Below are 12,353 nucleotides of genomic sequence, written 5' to 3'. Positions count from 1 at the left end.
TCCTTCCTTCCTTCTTTCCTTCCTTCCTTCCTTCCTTCCCTTTTTTCCTTCCTTCCTTCCCTCCTCTCTTTCTTCTTTTCTTGAGACAAGGTCTCACTAGGAAGTGCTGGCTTAGAACTAGGTAGACCATGCTGGCCTCGAACTCACAGAGATCTGCCTGCCTATTGAATGCTGGGATTAAAGTTGTGTGCCACTATGTCTGAAGCTTTTGGTGCTTCTCTGCCTTGTTGTTTGGAGCCTGTAGATGTCTCTAGGTCCTTGTGTCCTAGCATGTCTTGGCCATATCTACCTCTATTTCTGGATCTATGAGAGGTAGAGGAAGGATGCTAAGGAAGCCAAAGTTAGCCTCAACTACATATCAAGTTGAAGGCCAGTCTGGGCTACATGATACCCTATCTGAAAAATAACTAAAATCAAAACAACGGATGTTCTGGCTGGCGTCCTGAACATGGGGTCTCTATCTGTCTCTGTCTCCTGCTATCCCTGGCTCCATGAACCTACTGTAGTCGCTATCATGGGTTCCTGTCTGTCTGTCCCTGCATCTCCAGCTCTGTCAGAGTCTCAAGGTCAGTCCAGCTCTCAGGACCCTATTGAACATCTGTAGATCTGGGATGATGCCTCCTTTTGGACCCTTGGCTTTGCCCTTCTTGCTAATGTGACAGGATAAGGTGATAAGGGGCAGTTTGGTGACCTGCTAGGGAAGGAGGGAAGAGGGGACAGCAGGTCCATGTTGGGTGAGAGATCAAGGTGTTCAATCAGTTTCTAATGGGGTGTGGAGCAGACCTGAGGATGGAGCTCACAGGGACACAGGGTGGTGCCCTTGCTCAGGGGGTAGGGACTGAGTTACACAGAGACGAAGCTGGAGGTGTGGTATCATGTGCCTGGACGCCAGTACTCAGGAGGCTAAGCTAGGAAGAGCCTGAGCTCCAGGCTAGCCTGGGCTACACAGGGAGACCCTGTTTCAGAAAGCAAGAACAGAAAACAAAAAATCAAAACAACGAAAGACTGGCTGTTGGGATGGCTTGGTCAATAAAATGCTCGGTTCACAGAACGAGGACCTGAGTAAGTCTCCCGTACTCCCACTGTGCCAAACACAGTATCACACACTCGTGATCCCAGCTCTGGGGAGGAGACAGGAAGACCCAATGATCAGGCCCTCTAGCCAACTCCAGATTCAGTGAAAGACTGTCTCCAAAAATAAAGAGGGGGGTGGTGGTGGTGGTCTGGAGACATGGCTCAGCATTTAAGAGCACTGGCTGCTCTCGCAAAGTACCCAAGTTTCGTCCTCAGCAGCAGCAGGGAGGCTCACAACCCGTGGTCGGTGACTCCAGTTCCAGGGGATCTGACATCCCCTTTCGGATCCAAGGGCACCAGGCACTCACGTGATGCACACATATACAAGCAGGCTAACACTGGCACACGTCACCAAAAAAAAAAAAAAAATCTTTAAATGATACGGAGACACAGTTGAGGAAGACACCTAACAAGGACCTGTGTTCTGATACGCATGCACACGCACACACATACACAAACACAGACACACACAGAGACACAGAGCAGGGAGAAACTGAAACAGACTAGAGTGGGGGAGATTCAGAAACAGACAGAAAGACAGACAGGAAGCTCTGGGTTCTGATCCTAGCTCCCCCACCATGACCTTGGACCTGTCCCTTTCTTTCCCTGCACCTCAGTTTTCTGCTCTGTAAAATGAGACCACCATCTGCAATTCAGAGAGAGCCAGAGTGACAACTCTAAATTCAGGTCAGAAGGCTGATACCTTTACTGTCTCCAGAGGAGATGCCCCCAAGGTCCCCTCTCCTCTAAACCATCAGTCCATGCCTCTGCCATTCAGCACCACTAGGGGCAGGACAGAGGAAAGAATGAAGGGTAGACAGCAGGAAGGACTTCCTGCCCTGCAAAGGGAGGGTAAGGAGGTCCCAGCTTCTCCTAGCAGCAGACCTCCAGGGCCCCCTCTGTTGGGGCTGGGGGTAGAGTGGCAGGGGTGGGGGGCACTCAGAAGCTGGGTGATTAGCCTTCGCTCTCAGGCCCCGAGGGGAGGGGCTGCTGGACTAAGAAAGCAACGCAAAGTGACAGGGGTGGTTTTGACACGCGGTGGAGCTGACGGGCCCAGGGGGCCAGGGTTTGGTTTGGGAGGGGGGGATCTTATCAAATGATTAAAAAATAGGTCAGAAGGAAGAAGCCACAGCCGGCACTGGGTCCGTGGTGAGAAGGCCACACAGCTTCCCCAGGGCTGTGGGCTTTCGTAAAGTGGGGGTGCCGAGGAAGGCTTCCAGGGGTGGGTGGAGGGAACAAGAAGACTGCTGGGCGAGCAGCTGGCCTCAGCCTCTCCAGCTCTGTTCATGGGTCGGTTGGAATTCTACTTTCAGGCCCCTCTGGCTACTTCTTCCTTCATCCATGGCTCTAGCCACATCACACTCCCTGTGCGCCAGCACCAGAGACCCCATGGCATGGAAGTCCTTCTCACCCACCAGCCTCTGGTTAGCTGCTGCAAAGACAGGTCACCCTGCTCTTGCCTCTCCTGATGGCTCCCCGCTATCATCTTACCAACTCCGCGGACTATGTGGGGTCCACTTTGGCCCTCCAGCTTATTCTTAGCGCTTCTATGAGCCCCTCCCTTCCTGTAAACAGTGTAACAGTAGCGGCCTGGGAAAGGCAGAGTATGGGGTGGTCCTGGGACCACAGGGCAAGTTGATGATCTCCAGGAGCAAAGCAAATAGGGACCGAGTACCCGGTAGTTTAAGTCTCTACCCTCAGCCATCTTCCCATAAGCCTTCACTCTCAATCCCTTTTCTTTTCTGAGCTCCCTGCAATGGAGAACAGTAAAGACTGTCTAGGGTCCTTGGAACTCCAGGCACTGGCCTAGAAGTAATGACAGATAGTGAAGAGATAAGGCCAGCCATGGTGTCATCTCTAGTCAAGGGGACACCTGAATCTCAGCTGCTCCCATGCAGGACACCCAGGGCCATGTTGGCATGAAAATGGATTGGCTAGATCTGACCTTGAGATTAACCCCACTTACCACCGCAGATGTAGCTCTGTTCTGACACACAAGTCTGGATCTCCCTGGGGCCTGAGGTCTACTCTCCACCCCTCTCTGCCACCCAGTAAGTGTCACAAAGAGTCCCACCAAGGCCATGGGCAGCTGGCACTCTGTGCAGGACCTAGAAATGGCCTGGACAGCGTCTCTGGTTGCAAGGGGGGAAACTGACTTGGCGGTCCATCAGTGCCCCCTCTTCTTGCCTGCCTCCCTCCCCCGCTGCCTGTCTGTTTCTTCCCTGTCACTGGCACCAGAGTCTGACACCATGGACCAGAGAGGGGAGGTGAGTGAGGGTCAGGCAAGTCCTTAGCAACTAAAGCAGCTACTGGAAGTGGAAATACCAGCCCGTTTCCTGGCTGCATTTCCTGTGGGGCATGCGTACACTGACCCAGGCGCTGGGATGCCTTGTGCCCAGAACACCCGCTGCTCTGGACATATGGCCACACCTGGCTTCTGCTTCCTCTCATCTCTGTGAATTGGGAAACAAAACCCCAGTTCTGTTTGCCCCCTCTGCTGCTGGGCAGCTGGGATGGACGGACAGCCACAGGCAACTCACACCCCTTGCTTACATTTGAATTGGCAGGGACCATTCTGCCTAATTCACAGGGGGGGGGGGCGGAGGAAGCAGAGGCACAGAGAAGTTAGCGGATTCTCAAGGCCACATAGTGGGTAAGACGGTGATGCACCTCCCTGGGACTCTGAACTCTTGGGGACATTGGACATTGAGAATGGCATCATGCCCTCAGACTCAGTTGTCTGTTTCCTGGATTCCTTTCCGGGTATCTTTTCCAGTTCACTCTTGGTTCGGAGTCCTTCTGCAGAAAAAAGAGCCTCCAAAGCCTTCTTGGGTGCCTGGTACTCCTCCACCCCTCCTGACGTCCTTGACTGCCTGTAGACCCCATGGAACTAGACCCCATTACTCAGTAACCCCATCACTTTTGTGAACTGAGGGATGGCAAGGGTCATAGATGGGCACAGTCACACAGCTGAGAGCAGGCTGGGCAGGATGAGAACGCAGGAAGATAGGTCCAGACGGGAAACGCCCTGAAGTCCTGGCTTCTTGGAGCAGGAGTGGGAAGCAGGGATGCTCCTGGTCCCTCTGAGATGTCTGTTGACAGCTGTTGAGCCCATTCCTGGACATCTGGGCAGGCATGTGCTTGCACTAGAGTGGACAGGTCCTTGGCAGGCATATGCTCCCACTCGAGTGGACAGGTCCTGGGCAGGCATGTGCTTGCACTAGAGTGGGCAGCCCTGTGGGTGGCGCTGCACTCTCTAAGGCTGGGACACCTTACTCTGCCCTGCTGGCCAACCCTTCTTCCTCTTGTTTTTCACCCTGAGACCTGTGAGCCTAGGATCAAGAAATGGGAAGCAGAACCAGCTGCCAGCTGCTCAGTCCCTCTCCGTGCTAAAGAACTGGTTGCCATTCTGGGGGACCTGAATGTCCTCCTTGATGCTGCAGAAGTTGCCTGGGGACAGACTGGAATTTAAGAATCATTGTTAGGGCTGGGGGTAAGGAGGGGGCTTGACAACGTATGGGGAAGTCAGGGGCCCACCCTCTGGCTCCAGATACTTTTCAAGATCTGCACCTTTAACAGCAAGACTTCGAGAAAGAGCCGCTGAGACAGAGTCCTTTCCCTGCCCACGGACCACAGGTTCTTCCTCGAGTCTTAATCCCTTAGAGAGGGGTGGAAGAGGACAGAGATGAATCGCAGTTTCTTATAAACCTGGTGGCTTCTTGTTCTCCGACGACAGTACAGTGAAGGAGCCCTGTGGTTCTGGCTTTGAGTCAGCCCCCTAGTCCGGGCGTCCCCAGTGCCATCTCTCTCCGCCCCGCCCAAACTGGAAAATCAGGCTCACGCCTGTGCCCGAGACTCAGTGCTTCCCCACACCATTTCGCTTTCCGCTAAAAGGAGGTGTTTCCTCGAAGCTGGGAAAGTCAACCACGGAGAGGCGGGACTCGGGGGGCACTGGCACTGGCGGGGGTGGGCCTACCTGCCTTCCTGTTCCTCTCCTGCCCCCTCCTCAGCGCAGCTCCCCACCCCCTGCTAAGAGCCCAGTGTCTTTGCGCCGAGAACGCGTGTTTGGCTGTGGGGGGGAGGGGCTCCCGTAGGGAGGGCGGAGCGAAAGAGGGAGCTACCACACTTCTAGTGTCACTGAATGACGGAAGCCCAGTGTCCGTACATAAGTTCCTGCCCCCTTCCTATGTCCATAAGTTCCTTTGTATGAGGGAGTTAAATGTCTCCCCACCGCCTGCAGAGGAAAAACCCATTCACTTCGGAGGAAGGCACTCAGGTGTTTTGTTTGTTGAGATAAATCTCTTTGCAGCCCAAGCGGGCCTCGAACTTGCTGTGTAGCAGAGGCTGGCATTGAACGCCTCGTTCTCCTACCTCCCAGGTGCCAGGCTTCACGGGTTTATGACCGGTGGGTGCTTTTTTTGTTTGTTTTTCGAGACAGGTTTTCCCTGTGTAACAGTCCTAGCTGTCTTAACTCTTGTAGACCAGGCTGGCCTCGAACTCACAGGGATTCAGCTGCCACTGCCTACCGAGTGCTGGGATTAAGGGCCTGGGCCACCACGACCCGGCCAACGGGTGGGTGCTTTCCATATCAGAATTCTTCTTTCCCACGGAGGGGGGCACCAGTGCTTAATTGCTAGTCACAGGCCATGTCCTGCGGGCCCTCCTCCTTCTCCCTGTTCCAAGGGTCCAGACAACACCCCGAGTCAACAGAAGCGGACCTCGGGCCCTGGATGAGGGCACAAGAGTCTGGAGGGTCCCACGCCTAAGGGAAGCAGGGTCTTCGGAGAGAGTGGCTAGGGAGGCCTGAGGTTTAGAGTGAGGAGGCTGAAAGAGAAAGAGAGATGGAGAGAGAATGAAAACAGGAAAGGGGAGTGAAAGAGGGAAACTAAGGCTGGTGGACAGTCAGAAAGAGAGCAGCACCGGGGCACTGGAGGGGATTGCGGAGTTAGGTCCCAGGGAAAGGCACGGCCAACGTTCGGCTCCTCTTCTCCCTTAGCAGGACAGTTCAGGGCGGACAGGGTCCAAGCCTTTCATATCGAGAAGGGTACGTAGAGCATTTAATGAGAACTAGGCTGCCTCAGAGTCACCAGAAGACCCCGGAGTCTGGGTAGAGGCCACTTCCAGAGGGCGCTTCTGGCGGGAATCAATTGCTGCAGGGGGCCTCCGCCGGGACAGGGCAAGCAGGCATTGTGTCCGGACTAGCCTTAGGGTCCGGACTAGCCTTCCGGGTGTGTTGCTTGGCCAGCGTATAAATCTTGCTTTGGGACGGCACTTATCAATGGACACGGCAGACTTGCTAAAAAGATGCATTTACAGAATACTAAGGGAAATGCTACTTCCTCCCTCCGTGTTCCCATCATTGCACCCTAAGGAGGTCGGAAAAGAGGCCAAGGGTCCCAGAAGGAAAAGGAAAGCCTCTCTCTCTCTCTCTCTCTCTCTCTCTCTCTCTCTCTCTCTCTCTCTCTCTCTCTCTCCACCTCCCCTGAACTCAGTATCACCTGAGTTTCCAGGCGACGCTAGAAAACCAGAGCTTAGGACCTCTCATAGGCCTCCAACCAGGACAGGGGCTGAGCATGTGGAACCTTGCTCCTGACCCCTGCGCCACTCCTTCCCTGAAAGATAAGCAGCAGAACTTATTGAGAGGGAGGAAAAAGCCTATCCAGGTCACACAGCCGCCTACCTAGGGGGAATTCCACCCTAAGGGTCGGGTCCTTAGCTCCAGCACGAGCCCAGGAGCTTGACTGGTACTTAGGCCCCATGGCAGAGAATCCAAGTTTCCAGCCAGCGCTACTTTCCTCAAGGATGATCCTTGAGAAATGGAGCAGGGTGAGCCAGAGGGAGATCAGCTCTTCCAGGGACCCTGCTACCTCCTGCCCGGCCCCTCCCTCCCCTAAGCCACAGGATAAGGATGCTAGGAAAGTTGCAGCCAACAGCTAGGTGGTATTGGACTCTCAGGCACTAGTAAATGCCCCCAGAGGAAACTGGGGTACGTGGGGGTCTAATGTGAGGGGTTCTTAACCCCTTTAGTCATTTTAGGAAGCCAAACTGAATAGCGTTGACTGATATGCACCCAACCGCAAGCCAATTTCGTGGTTTCAGTTTTCAGAAGGCAGAGAGAGCTTTGGCCCTAGGCAGAGGAGTGGTCTGTGTCCCAGACCAGGCCACCTGCAGGCAACTGAGGCACAGTAACTGGGTCTCCGACCCAAGATCACACAGCCAGGATGGCTGCAAAAGCTAGCCAAGCTTCTCCCCTCCACACCCCCGTATCTCTGGCATGCTTTCTGAACACTGGGACGGCACTTTGCCAATGCCCCTGCCTCTCCTTTCTCCCCTTCCTTTCCAATTTCCTTTCCCCTTCCTCCTGACATTTCCCCTCCCTTCCTCTCCTCTTTCCCCTTCCTCCTTTTGTCTTCTTTTCTTCTGAATCGATTCATCTTCACTTTCTTTTCTTTCTCCTTTATTCTCCTCTCCTGTCACCTTGTCAGGGATGATCAGTTTTCCCAAACCACCCTCACTACCTCCTCATGACCTGTAGGGGAAGTAATGGAGGTGAGCTCTAAGAAATGTCTCACTGAGTAGCGTTTAGAAGAATCTAGAAATACAAAATGCCTATAAGTCAGTTCCAGAAAATAGATTGAAATGACCTAGTCCAGTTTCTTCCTATCTTCATGCTAGGAGTGGTCACTGAGAAGTGACCCAGGCTTCCAGAATGCAGAGCCTCGCCTGCAACTGCAGACCATTCTGCAAAATGCAGCTCCTTTCCCTTCCCTACGCTCCCAGGGCAGACCACACATTTGGCCTCATGACCTAGACAAAGTGACAAGGGAGGAGGTGCTGAAGAGGCAGATGCAGTCCAGGCATGGAGTTTTAGCAACGAGCAGCACGCTCGTGCCTTTCTCTCCGGAAGCCAACCTGTGTTCACTGGTGGCCTGGGCCACAAGGAAGCCTTGTGAGAACGTCACATTCCTCACAGCCCAAGGGACGCAGGAGGAGAAGAGAAAGGGTAGCAAAGTGAGGTGCCTAGGAGTAGGGGAGGAGGAAAGCTCAGGAAGGGGGTACCCCCAACTCCAAGGAAAAGCTGACCTCATGAGTTACTGCTGCCCAGCTTCAGCATCCCAGGGGCTCCCATCTCCCTGAGCCTTGCGACCTCTACTAAGGATTCTACAGTGGTGGCTGCAGCCGGCTCTCACACAGAGCAAGAAGGCGTATGTGTGACTCTTCCCACTGTCTGATCCACTGAGCAAACGGAGGAGAGTTGATGCTAAATGTTTACCAGCACACCGCTGGGTGGTGGGGTCGGCCTCAAACCCAGGAGTGCCATGGATGTGTTGGTGTGCACTATTTCTGATGTCCCTGTGACACTGGCGACATACACATGTGGCACTGTGATCCGACTGGGTGACACTGAGTGTAGGCACGTGCACCAGAAGAAATGTGTCTTACACGTGTTTGTCCTGGAAGGCTGGTAGGTAGGAAGGAGTGTGCATGTGTGTGTGTTTGTGCGTGTGTGTGCACGTGCACGTGCATGTGTGTGTGTGTAACTGGGTCTGTTCAGGGTACTTCCAGGTGAAGTGTGACAGATGAGTCCAGAGCATCTAGCTGGCCATCAAGGGGAGGAGACCCCTCTGTTTCCACCATGAGGGGCAAGGACTGAGCTGACGTAACAGACTTTTTAGGCTCCAAGAACTTCTGGGGTGCTGTGCGCACCAGGGTCTCTGCATTCAGGAGGCAGTGAGGTACTGAGGCAGGCAAGGGGTGCTCTAACTCAGAAGACACACCTCGCCACAAAGAACAGGACAGGGGGCGCTGTTCTCCCCCTTGCCCCTCACCCATGCTGGGGAAAGCTATCTCCTTCACACCATCTCCTCCTCCTCCCCCTCACCTCCCATCCACAGTTGCTATCTGTGGGGGAAGGAGAGATAGCTTCTGTCACACCCACGGGTCAAGGGCTCCAGGAAGGGGGAGGAGAGTTAGAGCAAGAGCCTTGGCAAATGACCCCTTCGGCTCCTCTCCTAGGCCACTGGGCTCCATCATCAGTTCCTGCCTTGAGGCATCCTTCTTGCTGCTAAGCAGTCCTGCAGATGACCTCTGGCGCAAGAGGTGCTTCAAACACTCCCAGGAGCCACTGTCTCTTGCACCACCATCTCCCCCCACGCCGCACCACCCCTCCCCATTGCTTTCTGCCCCACACTTCTTAGTATATGAAGCCAAGCAGGAAGAGAAAAGGCCTGAAGACGAGAACCCAGCAAGGGAAGACTTGAGATGGCGGGAGGTCTTCTGGTCCGATGGCCTTCTAACTCAAGTCTCTTACTTGTGCTATGACTTGAGGGACGTCCCTGTTCAGATACCTGGACCCACCGTCATCCCTCCTGTCTAGAGCCTTCAGACAGCCTGCTATCATGGCTCACTGTGCCCAACTCAACTCTCTCTGTCCCTCATTGTACAGGGAGGGACCTCAGAGGGAGGAAGGGAGCCACTGTGGACCATGCAGGGTTAGCATCCTTCTGGTTGCCGCATGCCTTTGTCTTTCCTAAAGTTCCTTCCATTGCAACCCTTGCTGAGTTAGGAGGTGGCCTTTCTTCCCACCTCAGCCAACCTTCTTCAGATGAATCCATACCTTCGGGGGAGACAGAATGACCAAGCTCCAAAAATGAAAACAAAAGTCTCCATAGTCATCTCCAGCCACTCTGTCTACTCGCCTTTTCCTCCTTTGGCCCCAAGCTGCCACAGAAACCTACAGGGCATTAGAGCTTTCATCCCAAAATGAGTCAGGGCCCTTGAGAGCTGAGCTGGGGTGCAAGAATTTCCCCCTTGTGCCAAGCAGTGGCTCTGCTTGAAGGCACCCTCCATCTAGCCCCCTGGAGGCCAAGGAGCAAGCTTAGCTTCCTCAGGCAGGCTTGTGGCTTTCTAGACACAGGCCTCCCTCAACACCCACCGGAGGCCTCTCTTTGATGCTAAGAGGGAATAGGGGTCCAGAGGGCCTAAGGAAGGCTTTAGGGAGCCCCGAGTGCTCAGCTCCCATTCCACAGTACCTCTACATTTTCAACCACGGATTCAATGATCACAGAAATGTTTCCCTCTCTGAGGCCACAGGGACCTTCCAGGGAGGTGCTCAGAGGCCAGCTCCTTCCTTCCCTTCTCACTCAGGAACCAACAGACTTCTCCAGGGGAGAAAGTGGTCCTAGGAGGTGCTGAGGCCAAGGAAGATGGTGGGGAGAGGAAAAGCAGCAAGCAGCTGGCTGACCCCTGGGGAAGCTGGCAGCCTCCCCCACTGCCCTACACTGCATTCATTCTCTCCCCTCAAAATAGCATCTCTTGGCGGAGGGGGGGTGAGGGGAGTGCTCAGTCATTGTTCACCCCTTCGCGCGGTGCCTTCACAGCTCTCCTGCTGTCTCTCGCGACCTGGTTTCCCTGCCCAGCCCTTCTGCGCTGCCTGCACCCTCGCCTTTTCACCCTCCCGGGTCCTAGGACCTAGGAAGAGAGCCCACTGATCTCGGCCCACCCTACCTACTGTCCCCTGCGCCCCACCCTCTGCTGTAGCTGCCCCTTGGGGGAAGAAGTGGATTTAATGTATAAAATTTGAACATCAAAGGTGTCGGTGAGGGTTTAAGCCACAACATTGGCTGGAATGGCAGCTCAGTGGTAGAGTTCTTACCACGTACAAGGCCAACAGGAGTGGTCCCAATTCTTCCCTCTGCCTCATGAAGGCAAGGCTCAACATGTGGAGACTTCACTCAAGTAAAGATGCTCTCCGTTGGAACTGGGAGCCCCGGGAGGAAGGGTTTCTCTGGGCTCTGACTTCACACTGGGCTCTGATTTATCTCCCACCATGGACTCTAGCCGTACGTGCTGCTGATATTGGCTGGACTGTGTCCTGTGTGGAGTGTCCTCTTGCGTTGTTCATGGACAAATGGGAGAGCCAGGCTCAGGACCTGGGAAGGGTTCCATCTGATGGGGAAGACAGACCACAGACTGGGGAACATGGACAGGGGCCCCTTCTCAGCTGGGAGGACTTGACAGTATCAAGAGGGACTTTAGAGATGGGGCTCACAGGATAGGGATGTGGAGTGCTGGAGTCGTGTGGGTTTGAGAGCAGCGAGAGGCTGGGATAGGGTGTCTGCTAGTCTAAGGCTGGATGAGCAACAGTGGGTGCACTTCCTCTCCCCCAGACCAGCTGTGACCTCCTGTCCCTAGCACCGTGGGAGAGTTGGAGGCAGGGAAAGAGCCCCCTCAAAGTCACCCCCCAAGGGAACCACTTTCCCCCCTTGTTATTTCTGGCTCCATTTTTTTTTTTTTTTTTTTTTTTGCCAAAATCTAGAATAAAGAATAGATTTTCTTTTACCTTCAATTTTGTTTTCATGTGTTTTTTTTTTTTTTTTTTTTTTTTTGGTCAAGAAGGGTGTCAGTGGCAATGCAAATGAGGAGGTGCTAGAGGTGCTGGTGACACCCATCCTGTCCTCTGCTCCTCCCTGTCTTCCCCTTTGCCCACACTAACACAGCGGCCTGGAACATCTATGAAAAGCGGCTAGTAGCTCTGCCCTTGGCCACAGTGGCAGGGGGAGCAGCCAAAGCTGCAGGCTGAGGCGTAATCCTCAGAGAGCTGGGCAGACACAGAGTGGTCTCCGAGGAGTCCTTCAGTGCACCTGCCCCTCCTGCCCTCAGTCCACTAGGTCTCAGGCCCTGAACATAGAGTTGTGTCTTAGCAACTGCAGAGATTCTGGTGAGTGCCACGGACCAGGACCTCTAGCCAGAGCTTCCCTCCCAAGGCTGTTCTGGGCAGGGCCAGCAACTTTGTAATACTGGGCTCAGAACCCCCTGTGGATGGAACTAGATCTCATGGGAACCTGTGGAGGATAGGAGTTGGCGATGGGAGTTCTCTGGACCACTGAGACTCTCTCAAGTCACAGGAGTGGGAGTAGAGGAAGGGCAGAAAGGAGAGAACAGCACCAGCGGGTTTCATACCTCGCTGCTCTCTGTCCTTGGCTAGTCGACCCGTGCCACTTCTCTCGTTGAAGACCCCCCGCCCTGCCCGCCCTTAATGCTTCATTCTCTCTCATGTCTCGGTTCTCCCTGAGGTGGCCAAAGCCGCTCTGTTTAGACTCTCGCTGAAGGAGAGGTGGCCCGCTCCCCCACCTTATAAAGTTGGCACCTGGTGAAAACTCCACCCCCCTAATCAGCTGGGTGAGGTGTTTCTCATTAACGTGACTCACTCATCCACGCACCCCCTTTTTATTATCGATGGGCTCCTTTCAAGAGAAGCCACAGGCTTTACATAGAGC

The sequence above is a fragment of the Microtus ochrogaster genome, unplaced genomic scaffold, assembly GCF_000317375.1.
Source record: "Microtus ochrogaster isolate Prairie Vole_2 unplaced genomic scaffold, MicOch1.0 UNK31, whole genome shotgun sequence".
Classification (NCBI taxonomy): domain Eukaryota; kingdom Metazoa; phylum Chordata; class Mammalia; order Rodentia; family Cricetidae; genus Microtus; species Microtus ochrogaster.
The sequence above is the reverse complement of the archived record's forward strand: the minus strand, read 5'-3'. Positions refer to the sequence as shown.